This window comes from Alligator mississippiensis, chromosome 7, assembly GCF_030867095.1.
Source record: "Alligator mississippiensis isolate rAllMis1 chromosome 7, rAllMis1, whole genome shotgun sequence".
Lineage (NCBI taxonomy): Eukaryota > Metazoa > Chordata > Crocodylia > Alligatoridae > Alligator > Alligator mississippiensis.
Window position 1 is genome coordinate 78,890,540 of NC_081830.1, and position 19,233 is coordinate 78,909,772.

At 44.5% G+C, this 19,233-nt stretch overlaps 1 long non-coding RNA gene across 1 annotated transcript in view; it reads right to left on the bottom strand.

Moving 5' to 3' along the window:
* Window positions 1-19,233, bottom strand: part of LOC132251449 (uncharacterized) — a 113,201-nt gene that overhangs the window by 60,615 nt on the left and 33,353 nt on the right. The window contains exon 2 of the long non-coding RNA XR_009463527.1: window positions 4,909-5,066. This is a non-coding gene — a long non-coding RNA (uncharacterized LOC132251449). The remainder of the gene's footprint in view (window positions 1-4,908; window positions 5,067-19,233) is intronic.

Genomic DNA, 19,233 nt, shown 5'->3' on the forward strand with positions numbered 1-19,233 from the left:
GGCTTAATCCTATGTGGTTCTCCTCAGTAACAGAAGCAGCTCTAAAGTGTCGGACCAACCTGAAATGTCCCATTACTCATCACCCATACAGCATTATTGCAACTGCAGTTTTAAATGAGTGAGCAGACAATGATTACCATAGTAGTCATGAATGAATCGGGCCTTTTTATTCAGAAATCAAAGAAATGGCAATTGCAAGTGCTGGAACAGGTGGTTAATATAACCTGACCCAAAGTACAAAAATCATCTTACCCGTTGTAAATGATAGAGTTAGAGCTCGCTGCATTTGCAGTATCCGCATCACCTCCAGCCCAGGAGTTAGACCTTCTTATTTAGAATAATTTTAACATACCAGAAAGCAATGTGGTACATGTTGGAGAATGCTAGCACAGGGTAGCAAGTTGTAGGGAAATTCCCCAATTATCTAGAAAGCAGGACAGATGAAGTGTTTGGGAGTCTTCTGGGGACAAGGCACAACCCCCATCTGGAGAGGGAAAACCCCCATACTTAAGATATGAGAACTGAGTCCTAAATGTTATCTAAAATTATGCCGAGTGGCAGCAACAGACATATATTACCACTGACCCATGGCTTTCTGTTGGCTCTTACTGATCGCAAAGCGATTAATCTCCACATTAGCAGGCCACATAGAAACTAGTGAGTACTGCCTGGTGATCTTGCTATAACTTTCAGCCTGCAGAGGTCAGTGCCATCACCAGAGGTCCAAATTAAAGCAGATTAGGGCTGCTTTAATGTGCAGATCCCCACTGTTAATTTGCTCACCAGGAGAACAGGCAATGCCAAGGGCATCTGCCTTGCCTGTTCCCTCACAGGAAACAATTTGTTTTGGCTTGCTCAAGTCATTAGCAGCAGCTTGCTGTCATCAATTCCTACCAGGGATTCTGTCTGCAGATTTCATAGGGCCCAGTGAACAGTCCTGATGGGACATAAGGATTAATGGGCATAACCTGAGATCTTTAAGGAATAAAAGTAGAGCAACCTGGTTCTATTTTCAAGGGCATCCATCCATCAGAAAGTGACACAAACTTGGCACATTTTTAAAATGCCACCCATCAACTCTAAAAATCAGAGCTGGAGTGGTAGATACCCCAAAGCTAGTTCTGAGTCCGTGTGTAGACGAAATGAGAGGCATGCGTGCATGACACTTTAAAGCGAGCTAAATGCTTTTGCACCACTTTAATGGTGTTGGTGTTTGCACACCTCGGCAGCGTATTGCACGTTAATTCCAGCCACTGTAGCAAATTCGGCGGCGTAGTGCACCTTAAATGACTCCATTGAGGAGTTTTAGTTTGCTGCCCCTACAGCTGCGGAGCAAAGCATCAGGCTTCATGCAGCTCCATGGCTCTGCAGGAAGCCTGGCAGTAGCCCGGAAAAGCAGGCTTTGTCCAAGAAAAGTAATGAACCTGACCTTTTTTTTCCCCCCTCTTGGAGCCTGCCTGAGCTGTGCGGGGGCCTGGTGCTTCCCTCCATAGCTGCAGTGCCCCCTGGGACTGCCTGAGCCAGGTGCCTGTGGGCGGGTGCCACTTGAGGGGGCTGCCGCTGCTGCGGAGGGAAGCACCAGCCCCCACCACCCCCACCCTCCGCAGCCCAGGGACTACTCCACCTGCCGGCAGCCCATCCTCCCCCTCCCCTCCTCACTGGAGAGGCAGGCAAGTCAGTGGGGTGTGTGCACGGCATGGGGGTTTAATCAGCCCTAAATTGAAGCACTATTTTTTTTAAACCCACTGGTTCAATTTAGGGCCTCTGTTTTGTCTACACATGCCCTGAGCACTGAGTGATAAAAGGCTGCAAAATTTGGATGTCCGATTCCATTCATAATGGTTGTGTTTGGAAAGGGGTTTCTTAAAAAAAAAGAAAAGGAAGAGGAAGAAGAAGAAGTATGGAGGTAGCATGTCCACAGGTGTGAAACTCCAACCGTCTCCAACTTTCAATCTGTGTCCTCCAAATTCTTACATGCCCTAGAGTTGAGAATTTACCATTATGGCTGGCATGTTAGGTGACCTGTCCTTCAATTTACAGATAGGAAGACAGAGCTTTAGCTTTTTACATGCCAGAAGAAGTACATTGTAATATAGTCTTTGGGACAGATAAGTCAAAGTTGCATTTTGGGGAAATGTAGAAAAATGTGTCTTTGTAGAATTGACTGTACTATCTAACAAGACCTATAGAGCAGGATTATACTCTACGGCTTACAAGAGTATTGATCTGTGTGTACTCCTCAGTGGAGCTACATTCATTTTAACATTGATCTCCGTTTCATTACACCACTGTATCATGCACTCGGAGTGTGATCTCGGTGCCCCTCTATAAAACCTAAGTGTCTTCTGTTCCTGTCAAGATATAAGATGCTTTGTGTATCTTACAATTCAAAACAAATCAATTCCAAAGCCTATCTACTCCCACATGCACAAAACCCTCTTAAAATAATACTAAGGGTCTACAGTGCTTTAAACCTTCCAAAGCAAGGTAAATTTGAAGTGAAGAGGACATTGGCAAGTGTTTTTTTGCTAGAAAGGTTTTTTTTTTTTGTTTTTTGTTTTTTTTTTACCCTTCTGCATTGTTTGTGTTACCTTTCAGAGAAACTTGAAAATACCATTTCTTTCCCTAACAGTTCCGTTCTTTTCCATTTGGAAAACATTGATTTTTGTTCCCCTTGTGATTCTTATGCAGCACAAGTAAACAGGGCTCTGCTTAATATATGTCCAAGTCTGTGTAATGCCATCAAATTCACTATAGCTCTGGGAGGCCCCTCTGTTGGCTGCTAGCACTGCTGCAGCAAAGTACAAAATATTGTGGATCTTGCTCAGAATGTCTATTGGTCCTGCTTATTTGGTCATATGTGCATTAATAGTCAAACCAGTGGATTGGACACCAGGAATTTCTAGCTTTTCATCTCAGCTGTAGCAACATGTCATTATTTAAGGTTGTTAACATTTATATTTTGGTGCCACTTCAATTCCAAATCATGGAAGAGAGAGATGGTCACTCAAATGGTATGCGACTTGGGGGACATCCCCTAACTTCCCGGGTCCACATTTTAGCTTCATTATACTGGTACAACATAGAAAACAGTTTGTTATACCCTGTGCTTGTCTACCTAGGCAAAAGGCCTAAAATAGGTGGGGTGGGAGAGCTGTTCTATTCACATAAAGAGCCAATACAAAACAGCTCTGTAGTCACACACTGGCCATCTCACAGCACTTTCTCTATGACTTCCCCACACAGATAAGCCCTTTGCACCAGCTTTCCCAGGACTGAAAATGGGGACCATATTTGCCTACCTCCCAGGATGATGTTTATATGCAGTGCTTTCACCATGCTAAATATTATTACCTACATATTTTTTAGCAGAGGTGAGTGAATTAACTTGGAGGGCGCACAATTCTTTAATCCTCCTCCTGCTTCTCCATCATTTAGCTCTATGAATTGCCTCCCACTCCCATCTACAGGTCTCCTGCCCTTCCCATCATTGTTTCTGCCAGGAGTCTCACTGCCCCACCAATGCAAGGCATATTTTATTGATGCATTTCAGCAACAGAAGACTGCATTGCAGACTTGACCTAGTGCTCACCAATGTAAACAGCAGCCTATTTGTCGACCTGGATAGGCAATGGACCAGACACTAAATGCAACTTCACATTTCACATGTCCTTATGACAAGTCTTAAGGAAGTCTTTCCACAACCTTTATCCAGCCTCAGAGTTACTTACCAAGCTGATGCCTTACGAGTGAACACCAGAGTGTCATAGGATGATTTTGTGAGTCATGACAGTTCTAGTCATTTGCACAATGCTCTGCATCATTAAAAAATGTGGTTTCACTTAAGATGAATATTTGACTAAAGCAGCTAATTAGGGCAATAACAGAAGAGTGGCATTTATGCACCAAGTTGAACAACAACTCATCACTTTTTCAGATCTCAAATGACAATTCTTTCAAGGGCTTTGTTTAAGTATTCCAGATTGCTTGCAGAGACTTCGGTTCTTCCATTTATTTTTCTCTGGTTTTCTACATGCAGCTGATTGCACACAGTTGAAGCTGACAGGCTAGCAGTCAGTGAGACCTCGCTGTTACAAGAGTTGCATGTAAAGGAGATAATTGTGCATGTAGACAGGCAGATAGTTAATACAGAGAGCATCATCCACAGGGATGCAGGGATTTGTAATCCCATGGGACCAATAATGATGTCACCCTCCCTTCTTAAATTTCTAAAGATTTGGCTTACCCACCTGCAGTGGCGTAACAAGCAGGGTTTCAGTTCTGGGAAAACGCTAAGAGAGAGCGGGGGCGAGAGGATGCGGTTCCTAGAGCAGGGACAGGGGGAAGCGCAGGAGTCTGTGCACCGGCTGCTGCTGCAACAGCAATACCCTGGGGCCGCTCTTGCTGCTGGGGCACAGACTCTGTGGGCATGGGGGATGATTTTGGCACCCCTTCTACATTGGCACCAGGGGCTGATGTCCCCCTCTCTCTCCTCTAATTATGCTACTGCATCCTAATGCCTAGGGTTTTCGGTCTGTGTTGTGTCAGGGTTGATGGTAATCTTATGTTGAGTGTAGATTATGGTTTGTATGGGATGGTTTGGATAGGGATGATCCCACCTCAGGCATGGGGTTGGACTAGATGACCTCTAGAGAAGTCTTCCAGCCCTACTTCCCTATGATTTTATGATAATGGCCACCTGGGAAACAGAAGTCGTACCTTTTTGCTCCAAAAACAGAAGTCTGTAGCACCAAAGCAAAGGAGAAATTCAAGCTTTTCCTAATGCTCTTTAAAAAAAGTTTAAGCAGGATCATGCAGGGATCTTAGTTCTGCTTTATTGTCACTGGATTTGGAACCTGTCCTATTCGGCAGGTTTAGAAATTACAAATGGAAGTCGTGCTTGCCTACCTCACCCCCATACTGTTTCTGGGTCCTCACTCTGCTGGTAGACTACTCGTCTTCCCTTCTCTCCTCTTGGTCCCCTAATGATGATGCCAAGGAGGAATAATCTTTTCACAGAGGGAGCAGGAAATTGTTTTTTCTCTTCCCATTATTACATCAAGCATCTGACAAAAGGAAAAAGAGCACATTATTTAAAATGCAGAAACAGCAATTTTAACAGAAATGCCCACAATACCTTGCCTCTTGCATGGTACAAGGGATACAAGTCTCACTAATGTTTCCATTTATAGCCTAGGTGCATTGTGGAACAACTAGTAGTATGTTTCTCTGCAGATAAAGAGAAAACATGGAATTAATCATCACAATCAGTTCATTATTAAGGTATTGGTAATTAAGGTAATTCTACTGAAATTGGCTACAGAAGCAAAGTAACCCAGTGATGAATCACACATGCACTGAGGAATAGGTATTTTAGACTAAAGGGGAGAACAAAAAAAGAATGAACAAAGGTAAAACCAACGAAAGTATTTCTCTGTCTGTCGCAGCCTTCCTGATAGCAAACATAAGCAGACAAGAGCTCACTAAATGCAGAACGTGCTTATCCCCTTAGCTGGCTGCATGCATCCACAACTGGCTGCGGGACTGCTAGTGCTCTTGAAGACTGGAGCAGCGTCCTGCTTTCCTCTAACGCAGAGGGTCCTCAAGACTATCTGGCTGCCTCCCTAGTCCCTGTCTTTTTCAGGCTTTTAAAAAAAAAGAAAAGTCTCGAAGTTTTACTCTTTCTACATTGGTTGTCATAGCAATGGAGCTAGAAACTGTTATTTAAAATGGTCTCCTAATGCTGGGAAAATAGCATCGACAAGGCTCAAAGCAACCAAATATACTGTAAAGCTGTTCCTCCATTTCCTTCAGACTTAAGAGAGCTGTGGTATGTCTTGCTAGAGAAATAGAACATGCAGTTCTTTTCCCTCTTTAGACTCCCCGCCCCTTGTATTTTGGGCTGTCTTGTCAGTCCCCGCTACGTTTATTTCCTTCTAGTGACCCTCTGCACTTCTGCCACCTGATCTGGATATGGTAACTCATCCCACAATGAAAAACATAAGAAAAAATTAATCATTTTAGCTTCATCACGATTGTTCGCTGGATGCCGGATGGCTATTTGCTGAATTTGGAATTCATTTTTAAATACAGTCAACCCAAAGCTCTATTTTTGGTGGGTAAACAAACCAAAAATATTGGCTATTTGATAAGTCCTGGTATTGCTTACTTCCAGATTCAATTACATTTCCTCTTCATGCTCCCCAAATCCTCCCTAGATTCCCCCCCGAGTTTTCCTCTCTCTTCTACCCACATTTCCCTGGAGCATCAATGTGAAGATGGCCAGCCTGACGTCCCATTTTTGTATGCAGTCTTCCAGGTTTTCCATTCAACATTCAATGCAACATACATTCATTCAGGAAAGATGCAGGAGACATAAATAGCAGGACACAAAGAAGAGGGATCTGCCAGAAGCTGCTGGTAGTCAGTGGGGTCATCTAAAGTACCCATCTACCCTAGTACAGCTGAGGGAGAGAGGAAAGACTACATGCTGTGTGGTCAAGGGGTCCTTACATAACATCCAATGAGGCCTGTAGTCGCAAAGATATTTTATATTCACATACATGAGTGTGTGCACACAACAGGACTATATCTTTCTCCTGGTGTCACAGATCCAAGACTGGCTTTTATCACTAACAAATAAAGGAAACAACAAGTAACTTTTTACTAAAACAGTATTGCTCTACTTTACTAGAATAATCTCTGCCTTTGCTTCCTATCTCCTTCTTGGGTTGTGATGCCAGATATCCCTTCAGATAAAGCAATGTCTTAACAGTTATTATTATAATCATTTCCAGTCAAGAATGACTAATTGTAGCTAAGTTTCCCTTGATGGACATATTGATCTAATGCACATTAACGATTAATGACAAATGCAATTCAAATCTAGGGCTGGTGTTTGGAATATGTTTGACTGCTGCTTAACAATCATAACTGATAGGCTCCTGCATTCCACTCCACCATCAATCAAATAAATTATTCACAAAGAGAATGTAGATTAAAAGGAAGGGACCAGGGGAAAATGGAGGTAAACTGAGAGAGTAAGATGTGTAGTTGAGCAATGTTATAGTTTCACAAAAAGTTTACAAAATACCAAATGGTAAAAAGAAAGTAAATACAGAGTTATTATTCATTCACTCTCTCAAAATACTAGAACTAAGGAAAATGAAATAAAAGGATTAGGCTGTATTATTAAGGAGCCTGAATAAACTCCAGCACAGTTTGTGCTAGAGTCAGCTGCTTCCCAGGTGCAGCATCTTCATGTATGGTAGGGACCATAGGAATTTGAGCTGGGGCAGAGCAGCCACAGACTGGCAGTGACCATGGAGGGTCAGCCCTGGGTTCCCAGTGGAGGCATCGGGCAGCGGAGGAGCTGGCTGGGGCATGGGTGTGCTACAGTGCACACAGGCAACCCTGCCCCAGCACCCTCATGCCCCAGCCAGCCCTGGTCACAGTTTCCACATGCATTTTGGCAGATGTAATTACTCCACTGTAAGATAGTCCCAGACAGTACTATCTGACAGCAGAGTTAATTAATTTACTGCACCCTAACATGGGTGCACTTGTAGACTGTGATGCTTTACTGCAGAGCTAGTTAGTCAACCCAGCAGTAAAATGCATGTGTAAATGCAGCCAGTATGTAATAAACTTGTGGATCTCATTGCCACAAAATGCTGTGAAGAATGATAGTTTAATTTGGTTCAAAAGGGGATTAGACAAATTCATGGAAGAAAACCCATGGAAGAAGACCCTGACATGGTGCAGAGTCACTTGGAGGAACTGGATGCGTTTAAGTCGGCAGGCCCGGATGAGGTTCATCTGAGGGTACTGAAGGCACTGGCTGACGTCATTGCACAGCCACTGGTGGGAATATTTGAACGCTCGTGGCGCACGGGCCAAGTCCCGGAGGACTGGAAAAGGGCCAATGTGGTCCCCATTTTCAAGACAGGGAGGATGGAGGACTTGGACAACTACAGGCCAGTCAGTCTCACCTCCATCCTTGGCAAAGTCTTTGAAAAAATTATCAAGGCTCACATTTGTGAGAGCCCGGCAGAAAAAATTATGCTGAGGGGAAACCAGCACGGGTTTGTAGCAGGTAGATCCTGCCTGACTAATCTAGTCTCTTTTTATGACCAGGTTACAAAACGCCTGGACGCAGGAGTAGGGGTTGAAGTCATATACTTAGACTTCAGGAAGGCCTTCGATATGATATCCCACACCATACTGGTGAGCAAGTTAAGAGACTGTGATTTGGATGACTACACAGTCCGGTGGGTGGCGAATTGGCTAGAAGGTCACACCCATAGAATCGTAGTGGATGGGTCGGTATCGACTTGGAAGGATGTGGGCAGTGGGGTCCCGCAGGGCTCGGTCCTAGAACCGATACTCTTCAATGTCTTCATCAGCTACTTGGACGAGGGAGTGAAGTGTACTCTGTCCAAATTTGCGGATGATACAAAAATGTGGGGAGAAGTAGACACGCCGGAGGGCAGGGAACAGCTGCAGGCAGACCTGGACAGGTTGGACAAATGGGCAGAAAACAACAGAATGCAGTTCAACAAGGAGAAATGCAAAGTGCTGCACCTAGGGAGGAAAAATGTCCAGCATACCTACTGCCAAGGAAATGACCTGCTTGGTGGAACGGAAATGGAAAGGGATCTTGGAGTCCTAGTGGACTCCAAGATGAACGTGAGTCGTCAGTGTGACGAAGCCATCAGAAAAGCTAATGGCACTTTATCGTGCATCAGCAGATGCATGATGAATAGATCCAAGGAGGTGATACTTCCCCTCTATCGGGCGCTGGTCAGACCGCAGTTGGAATACTGCGTGCAATTTTGGGCGCTACACTTTAAGAGAGATGTGGATAACCTGGAGAGGGTCCAGAGAAGGGCCACTCGTATGGTTAAGGGCTTGCAGGTCAAGGCCTATGAGGAGAGACTGGGGCACCTGGACCTCTTCAGCCTCCATAAGCAAAGGTTGAGCGGCGACCTTGTGGCTGCCTATAAGTTCATCACAGGGGCACAGAAGGGGATTAGTGAGGTTTTATTCACCAAGGTGCCCCTGGGGGTTACAAGAAATAATGGCCACAAACTAGCAGAGAGCAGATTTAGACTATACATTAGGAAGAACTTCTTCACAGTTAGAGTGGCCAAGGTCTGGAACGGGCTCCCAAGGGAGGTGGTACTCTCCCCTACCCTGGGGGGTCTTCAAGAGGAGGTTAGATAGGCATCTAGCTGGGGTCATGTAGACCCAGCACTCTTTCCTGCCTATGCAGGGGGTCGGACTCGATGATCTATTGAGGTCCCTTCCAACCCTAGCATCTATGAATCTATGAAAAGTCCTCAAAACATAGAGAACATGGTGGGGGCAAGGGCAGTCTCAAAAGCAGTATTTCCTAAAACTCCGAATGCTGGAAGTTGCTGGGCTAGATGGACCTATGATGTGACCTATCAGATGGCAATCCCTATGTAAATCCACATAGGATCAATATATCTAATCTGACCTCCTGTATATTGCAAGCCTTTCAGCTTCACCTGAAGACACATTTCTATCCTAAGGACACTAACATGTGTGCCAGCAGAGAGACCAAGAAGTCACTTGTGACCAGACCCCTGCAATATCCCCAACGACCAGAAGATTCACACTACTCACTGCAGAAGAAGGCAAAAACTCTACAGATACTGCCAACCTGATTTAAAGAAACATCCCTTCCCTATCCCACAGGGATCCTTCTCCGCAGGATGTAAACAAGTCGTAACTCAAGAAGCAATCGCCACCTTTTGTCATTAAAAAAAATGCTCCTAGAACACTGTAGCAATACTGTGGATCAGGGTGAGTGTAAGCACTGAGTCAATCCAACAGGGCAGTGCACACTGTGTACCCTTGTGTGCGTGGTATTCCAGGAGTCAGGCAGGCAGGATGTCTTTTATCTTTAGTGCTGCAGGGAGTGGAGCTGATGTTCACTAAGAATTAAGCAAAAATGAAGAATGTCATTACAGCAGTGCCTACCACTGCCACTATTTTTAATGTTGTGTTGGCGTTTTCATTATAAACTCATATTTTCAAGGATTTATAACTCAATCATAAAAATTTGCTGTGGGCTGAATCTTGGCAAGCAGCTCTGCATGCCAAAGAAATGAAGGCGCCCACAGTGTGGGGGAGATGGAACCATAGCTTCTCTGTTTATTCCTGTGGGAGAATGATTCTTAAACAAACCAGGTTATGAAAAGGTCTCCTCTGACAGAGACTATGTATAATACACCAGAAGGCTGGAAGTGAGAGTGAGGGACCAGACTGCGGTACCCTTATTCACACCAAATAGTTCCATACACCAGGAACTGATCTGATGCCATCAATCACAGGTAACACCACGCTACTCAGCACAGAATGGGCCCTTTCTGAAACGCAGCATTTTTCTTTTTGTTGGTATGCAACAGACTCTTACAATTCATCATGGAAACCCTAAGCAGTATCTAATCTTCATACAAATCGGTGTCCACTGTCACAACCAGATAAGTCAAAGTCTTTATCCCAAAATATTCAAATTCCCTGACACTACGCTGAAGTCCACCAGAATAGATCATAATATAGAGTTAGAGTGCAAGGTGACCAAAGATCCAAGTTTTCTGTTTCCTGTGGAAACATTTTTAAAAGCTGTGCATTTTCCCTTTCAACTGATAAAAACATGGATTTTTTTTTTCATTTTAACAGAGAAAGAAACAGATATTCCACTTTTGTAAAGAGCTCTCTGCAGGCTGGCAGAGTTCCAGCCTGCAAGGGGCTGGGGGGCTCCATGTGCATATGCATGCCCACACATGCAAATGGCTGTGAGGTAGCCTGGAGAGCAGCTTCCACAAGTAAGTCTGGCAGGGTGGGGAGGAGGGATTGAGGCCCCAGTAGGGAGGGGGGGATCGAATTAAGGAAGTTGGGCAGGGTGGAGGCTGGGGCTGCTGCCCAGCCCAGATGGTACACAGGACTTGGGGACCGGGGCCGGAATGCGTGGCTGCAGGGCCTCAGCAAGAAGCAGGATGGGGCAGCAGGTGGCTTATCTGGGGAGTAGGGGTGCTGGCTCTCCACTGCTGTGCATACTCCTGGGGGAGGTAGGGGGGGCATGTGCCCCCCAGATTTGTCCACAGCCAGGGGTGGATGTGGGCTGCCCACTGCAAGCTCAGGCTTCCAGCCCTGTTGCCTTCCCTCTGGGGCCCTCCACTGCCCAGTGGGAGGGACTCGACATGGCAGGGCAAAGATATCTGGCCAGGGAAGGGCCTTGCCACTACAAGCCCCATGCCACCCTGGCAAAGTGCCCTCTGTCTACCCAGAAGCAGGGGGGGGGGTGGCAGCACAAAGTTATGCCCCTCACTGCTGCTGGGCAGGCAGGGGGCACCTCACCAGGGTGGCACAGGGCTTGCAGCTGCAAACAGCTTCCCTGCCCAGTCCCACTCTGCCCTGCCATGCTGAGTCCCACTTGCTGGACCATGGAGGTCCCAGGGGGGTGGGGAGGCCAGAGGGTGGGGAGCCTGAACCCACAGACGGCAGCCTCTATCCACCCTGACCCTGGGCTCTGCTCCGGCCATACCCCCTGTGGGGGAGGGAGAGCCAGGCTCTGTGCTCCACACTGCCACAGCAGCCAACACCCCCCGTGGGCAGCAGCTGGGGCTTGGGTTCAGCTGAGGGGGACAGGATCCCTGGCCCTGTGGCAGATGGGGCCCCCCTTCCAGCATGGCTGTGTGTGAGGACTGAGGGGCACTGGAATGTATTTTATTATAGTGATTGAGGCACTGGGAGGCTTTCAAGTGGCTTTAAAATTGTAAATATGTCAATAAAACATCGTGTTCAACTGATTTTCTCTCTCTCTCTCTATTAGGGCTGTGCAAAATGGGTCCTATTTGATTTGGATTTGGTCCAAATAGGGGACAGTGACACTGATTCTATGTGTTACTTCGGATCACTGTCCCTGATTTGATTCGGCCGAATCCAAATCTGAAGATTCGATGCTGTTTTGGCGAATCAGCGATTCGGACACAAGCACAGCTTCAAAAGTTCTTTCAACATACCTTGAGGTACCAGCACAGCTTATGATCCCTGTGGTGCAGGGGGGGCACGGAGCATCCAACAGGAGCACGGGGGGGTCTCCAGTGTGCTCGGCAGTGAACCCGGAAGTGGACCGGAAGTACTTCCGGTCCACTTCCAGGTCTGCTAGGGAGCATGATGGGCTTCCCCTATGCCCCCCCCCAGCTTGGCAATCAGCCACAGGAGGACCCCGGGTGCCTCTCCCAGACGCAGGAGGCACCAGTTGCTGAGCCAGGGTGGTGCAGGGCCCCCCCCCGCCCCACGTGCTCCCCAGTGCTTCTGGTCCACTTCCAGGGGTGCTGCCAAGTGTGCTGGGGAGACCCCCATGCTTCTGTGGGACACTCCATATGGCACTGCACTGCAGTGTTCAAAGTCCCCGCTACCTAGAAGTATGTAGAAAAAACATTCAAAGCTGTATCTACGTCTGAATCACCGAATATGTCTGAATCTCTCTGAATCAATTCAGAGGGTTCTGAATCGATTTGGAGAGATTAAAGGGTCCTCTGATTTGATTCAGATTCAGAGGTGCAGCCACCGAATCAGGCCGAATCTCTGCTGAATCAAATCAGGGACCAAAGCTTTGCACAGCCCTAACATCTATATCTCTATATAGATATCTATCTATCTATAGATCTATATCTATAACCATCTATGTTCATTTTCCACTGCCACTGGAAAATGTTGTGTTTTTAAATCAGATAATCCACAATATTTATCAGAGAATTTGTGATTTTTAAACAGAAAAAACCAGGATCCCTGAAGACGACATGACAGCCAATGGGTGAGGAATAACATTATATCTATGCATATGAATACATACAGTTGCAGTTAAGAGTTAGGATTGATTAAGTAGGATCTCTATAGAATACAGATGGAGCAAATCAATAGGAAAGGTGGGCTGTGAGTGATTTCCCTAAGAACTATCTGGATAAAACTCTGGTTTTAGTACAAGGAGAAACCAGAAGAGTGTAATAGCAGGAAGGTAGAATTCAAGAATGCAGTTTGTCCATTTTCCAGTCCACTTCTCGCACTTTTTGCTGTTATGTGACTAATAGCCAGAGTATTACACTAGGTTAACATGATAGAACAGTTTCTTGAAGGCTAACGCTAGTTTTGTTAGGTTTACCTTTCAATTAACAAGTCATTCCTTAGAAGACGAACCATATTTCCTTCTAGTTAATTACTGTACATTCTCTCATACAGCACGTGCCTTTTTCCCCAAAATCAGCACCCCCAAATTAGGGTGCATGTATTAAGTGAAGCTGATTTTCTGCTTTAGATAGAAGTACCCTGCTTTGATTGGTGTTCCTCAAAGCAGCAGCTCTAGTATTGCTGCTCAGGCAGCTGAGATTCAATGGCCCGTTAATGGCCCACTGTTCTTCAATTCACAGGTATTAACAATCATCTCTCCTTTTTAATGGTCATTCCACTAATCAAACTAACCTTTCTTAGGGAAATGTTGTTGTCTGCTAGGGCTTCTGGTTTCTTCTCCTATTTCAAAGCTCTTTAGTTGTTTTCAAGATCATAGTCTGCCCGTAGAGACCAGTCTTTAGTAGCAGCTACAGTTTCAGTTAAGCAGGGAAGGAAGGGTGAGTCAGCTGAAGATGAAGCCCTTTCCCTGTTCTATGCAGGCATAACTCTGGGGAAAAAATTATTCACAATGTCTTTCAAAAACAAGGTGCATATTATATTTGACGGTGTGTTATATGTGAAAAAACATGGTACTCTGGCCATACAGTGACATTGCTATGGTGCCATGCTTTAGTCCTTGCTTTTGGAAGGACAAAAGCACAGTGCAGAACAGGCGGTTACTTCACCATGCATGGCTAGATTTTTGCTGCTACATCACCATAGTGGGGCGCTATACCGAGGGAATGTGCTGCGATGGCAACATAGCTGACTATCACATGTAGACCCATATGATTGCTATGTCACTGTAGTGCCCCATATGGCGTCCTTTAAGTGTAAAATGGACTCTTTAAAGAACCTCTTGTTTAGGAGGAAGAGAAATCTAATTTTGTAAAAATAGTCCAGGGTGTAATTTCTCCCTACCTGTCTGCCTCCTTAAAGATGTAAGTAGAGTCTGTAAAGTGATGCAGTAGCTACCATGGAATTTTTTTCTTGTTTTAAGTTTAGTAAAGAGTATGAAGTCAAAGGCATAAATAGCCTGAGCCCCTGGCAGGGTAACTTGTACAATGGCATTTCTGAATAAACTTACATGGGCTTAAAAAAAAAGGGGGGGTGACACTATTAGTTCTTTGTGACATAAAAAAGCCTTCATTTGCATTATAGATGGGCAACGCTAATCTTGTTACTGCACCTGCTCATGGATGAGACTGTATTGTGAAGGCCTCCATGTCCTCAGAGGCTATAGCTCCTGAAGGACAATGATCCAAACCTAAAATAGCCTACATGCAATGCATTTCACTTTACTCTGTCCTGACTTTTGACAGTTTACTTTTTTCTCTCCCCCCTATATTTTATGTATGCCATAACTCTTTTCATCCTCTGCTTGGAAAAATGATTTTTTTTTTAGGGCAGGGGAGGCCAAAGTAAAACAATTCCTTACATAGTCCATAAAATGATAAAAGAAACTAGATCAAAAAGCAAACGCAGGAAGTAGCACTGCATTTGTATTTTGCCAGAGTCAAATGGAACCTGAACCTCTAGCAGACAACGTTTCTCCTTGTCCTACAACCAGTTCCACTGGCATCTGATAGATTTTAATGCCAGAAAGAGTTGTTATGATCACCTAGTCCTACATCCTGCATAACAAAACCCATAAAACCTTAGCAAGTAATTTTTATATCATGCTCATAATTTCTGTTTGAGCTATAACTCATCAATTGATCCTTTAAAAAAAAAAAAAAGAGTACTTGCTTGAGTTGCTGGAGGAAGCACATTGCTCAATGACTTGCACAAGCTCAGCTTAAAGAGGTTAAATGCCCCAGACTAAAGAGAAGAGTGATTTTTAACCCATTAATTTTCCGCTGCCATATTCAACATTACAAGAAGTCTATTCTACATAAGACACGATGAATGGAAATACACAAGTCAAGTGGTTAACAATCAAAGGAATGCAGAGGTGTATTATACTGCAGGGGAGAGTCTCCAAGAGAAAAATATATGGCCCCATCACTGGGCATATTTCTGAAGACTACCTAGGTATCAGGTATAGCTCAATGGAGCTGTATCAACTCGCCCCTCCTGAGGATCTGGGCCTGTCAAAATGCAGTGTGGTGGTGTGAGCAACCAAGTGAAACAACAAACCTTTCCATCTGAAAACCCATAATTTCTGTGCGAGCTGCTTAAGCAGTTCAATCTGCTACTTGTTTCCTACCCTTACAAAATGTTTTCCTGACTGGTATGAGAAAACAAGTCTTTAGGGAGGTGAGGAAACAAATAAAACCTAGTGTTTATCTCCCTTCCATACCGTAATCCATGAGCTGCCTAACATAGTTCTTACAATTGGCCTTATTAATTTATAAGCTGCTATGATCCTAGGTTGTTTTGGTCATTTAGATTTATGATTGGAATAAAATTGCACTCAAGTGAGAGAGGACATTCACCAGCTCCAAGGCTGCATAACGAGGAAGAAGTATTTGCCAGACCATAATTAAGCCTTTTTATTTTTTCTTGGTTTCTTTCTTTTTTCAAGTTGTTTTTAATATCAGCATTTCAATTAAGCTTTAATTTTCACAACACAAAACTAAATTAAAAGAAATTTTATGGTGTTGCTCCGGTAGGTAACAGGAGGAGGGAAGCTACCTTCTCTGTTTATTCACCATGTTGCACTCTAAACTTCCCCGTTGGCTACAGTCTTTAATCTTCTCTTGTTTTTGCTTTGCAATGAGTGTGGCTACGTGGTTTTGAGGACTTAGCTACATGGTAACCTACTATGTGAGGCAGCAGTGCCCTCAAACACATCATACTGCTTCACATGGCTGCTAGGTCTGTGCCAAATTTCAATGGGCGTTTCATTTTCACGTTGTTTCAATGAGTTTTGAGCTTGAAACAATGAAATTGAAATGAAACTAAAGGCTTCAAAACAGCTTCGAAATGAAACAAGGGCGCTTGAAATGTTTCAAAGCCGGGTTTGCTTGCAGCTAAACAAAAACGAGGGAGAGGGAAAAAGGGGGAAGAGGGGGGAAGGGCTGCTCTGATATTGACATGTGTAGCTGGCCAGTGACTGTGATCCTTCTCTGAGGTCCCTTCCAATCCCAGTGCTCTGGGGGAGGGACAGAAAACCAGCATAAACAATACTGTTTGAACTGAGCTCTCTGCCTTCACACTTACAAGTGACATGAGTTTTGCTCTGAACAGTTTGAGGTGAGGTTTCCCAGAAGCCCCTGCACCTATCTCCTTGAAACTTGATAGGCATTGTGGCCTCAGCAGGGGCTACCATCTCTGCTTGTTTCATTCAAATCAGGAAAGAAATTACAAAGTTATAGGCATTTTCATGATTCCCTATTATAGCCTATGGGTGAAACGGCGAAATGCGCTGAAACAGCATCGAAACAAAGAAACAGTTTCGACGAAATGAAATGGAACAATGCTTTGAAACAGCAAAATGAAACACTGTCCCTTCGAAATGGCAAAATGGAAGTTGAAATGAAAGGGTGCCGTTTTGCACAGCCCTAGTAGCTATGTTTGTGCAGTACTTTAGGTGGGCTGATGAGTATTGCTGAGCCATAATGCCAGTTAACCCCACCCTATAGTAACACACCTGTTCACAGCAAGGCTATGTTGCTTGCAGTTTGGGAAGCAACCACTTTAGAGTAATGTGGCATGTTCAAGGAAGCCTCAGTAAGTTTCCTGTGTAGATGTGGCTTTAGAGAACTACTTAGCATTGCTTATATTACACTAGCACTTAGAGACGTTCAGTGGGATTGCAGTATTCTAGACCTGTACAAATGCATACGAAGAAAGTCTCTACTCTATGGAGATTAATTACTATTTAAAACAGATGAAACAGATAATGTGTGGGAAGGAAAACAGGCAGAGAGAGTGACTTGCCAGAGGTCACAGAATAGGTCATCAGAAAGTGTGGGAATAAAACTTAGCTCCAACTCATAAGCCAAATGTTTATCTCCCGGTCCACACAACCTCCCAGCTCTGTGTCAGATAGCAAAACACTTGACTTGAATATCATTGTTAATCTTTCCAATAATTTCAGACTGGAAATAATATTTTTTAAACATAACATGAAAATGGAAGAAGCTAGTTTAATATCAAAATACAACTGGGACCTATTCTGACCTCAATAATGTTGGTGTAAATCTGGAATGGTTCCATTAGAACCTAGTCTACTATATACAGTAGCACATAACAGAAAGCAGATTTAAAAGCTAAGGAGGCAGACACTATAAAAATCGACTCAGACCGGTAATGAAATATGGACTTTCCCATGCATAGGATGGGCTGTTAAATATCAGCCCAGGTAAAGTAATGACCAAAAACTCACTATCCATATCCTCTTTGGTGGTTGCAACATGGTCACAAGGTGTCCCCCATCCTATACACACTCTCTGGTTTGATTGGTTTAGGTTTTAAATTAGGAGTTTGCAGAACACTAGTTATATGACTAAAATATTACAATTTGATTTTATGTAGTACCCTTCATGCACACAACCAAAAATATTTTATACACAGCAATCAACTAATCTTCAAAGCATCCCCATAAAGCCAGTAAGTGTGTCATCATCTATCCCTTTCATAGCTCAGTAAACTAACGCATACAAACATTAAGCAAGTTACTAAGATCACAGACTGAGGATCTGCATTGCAGTATGTTAACACAGAACTTTATTCATATGCAAAGTATCACTGACTGCATGGGCTTGGGAAAGAAAATCTAGATGAACCACTAGGGCAGTAGCAGGGCAGGGATGAGAGAGCAAAAATCCCCCAGGGCCTTGGTTCTAATTATGAGAATCGCTTTCCAAATCAAATAGGCATGTGCTTCTGGTGCTCAAACAAAGAACAAAATGAAGTCTCTCATTTTAGGCCACCAAGGGTGCATCTACATGTTGCCATAGGGTGATGTTGCTATGGCACCATGCTTTAGTACTTCCTTTTGGCTTTGGTCCCAGCAGGAGCACTGGCATGCCCCAAAGTCTCCAGCCTTGGCTCCAGCCAACACCCAGTGCCTGAGAGAGGCTTAACAACATAATGACACATGTAGCAGAAAAGGGCGGGGGTGGTGGGGAGAGTCAGAAAAGCCCAGAGGATGGAGGTAAATGGGGAAGTGGAAGACCTGGAGGAAGAGCAAGTAGGAGGGGACAATAAGGGAGGTGTTTTCATTCTTCCTGAGAAATCAGGGTAATCGATAGTTACCTCAGGTGCCTGTACATGAATTCACAGAGCCTAGGAAATAAGCAGGAAGAATTAGAAGTACTTTTGGAAGTACTAAAGCACTGTGTAATAAGGGCGGTTACTGCACCGTGCGCATGGTACATGGGTAGGTTTTGCTGCTACATGCTGTAGTGGCGTGCTATATCTGGAGAGCACGCCACTACAGTGACTTAGCTAGCGATCACACATACACACACGTGATTGCTATGCTGCCGTAGTGAACCGCTATGTCACCATACAGCAACATGTAGACATACATTGGTATGACATGCTTGTATTGATTTGAGGTGTCTACATGCTGTTACTTTTCTATAACCACTCCCCTCTCTCATTCTCCCAATGGAATAAGTGCAGCTAAAAACCTACATAAAAATAGCTTGTAAAGGCTGGCTGCATCAGCCTGCACCAAAGAGTTAATCTGGGTTCAGTTAGGTTGTTTGGACACAGCCTTGTACGGAAGGACATGCAGAGATGCGGTACTTCAGTGAGAAGCAGAGGAGGTGCATATAGGTATACTTTAGGCACACTGTCTTTGAGAGCTGAAGGGAATTAAGGTATAGCATGAGCTTTTGCACCCATACAGATGACCTCTTCTAGCCTTTATGGAGATGAGGGTGGCCGCACTCTGTGAGGAACCTGGTATTACTGTTGATGTTTACCTAATCCTCTCTGGCTGAGATTCTGATCCAAAGAAGTTGATGATATTTTCCAGGATTTTACCTCCTGAGCCCAAAAAATGCCACTTGTATCCAGTCAAAGAATCAGAGTCATAGAGCAGTAGGGCTGGAAGGGACCTCCAGAGGTCACGTA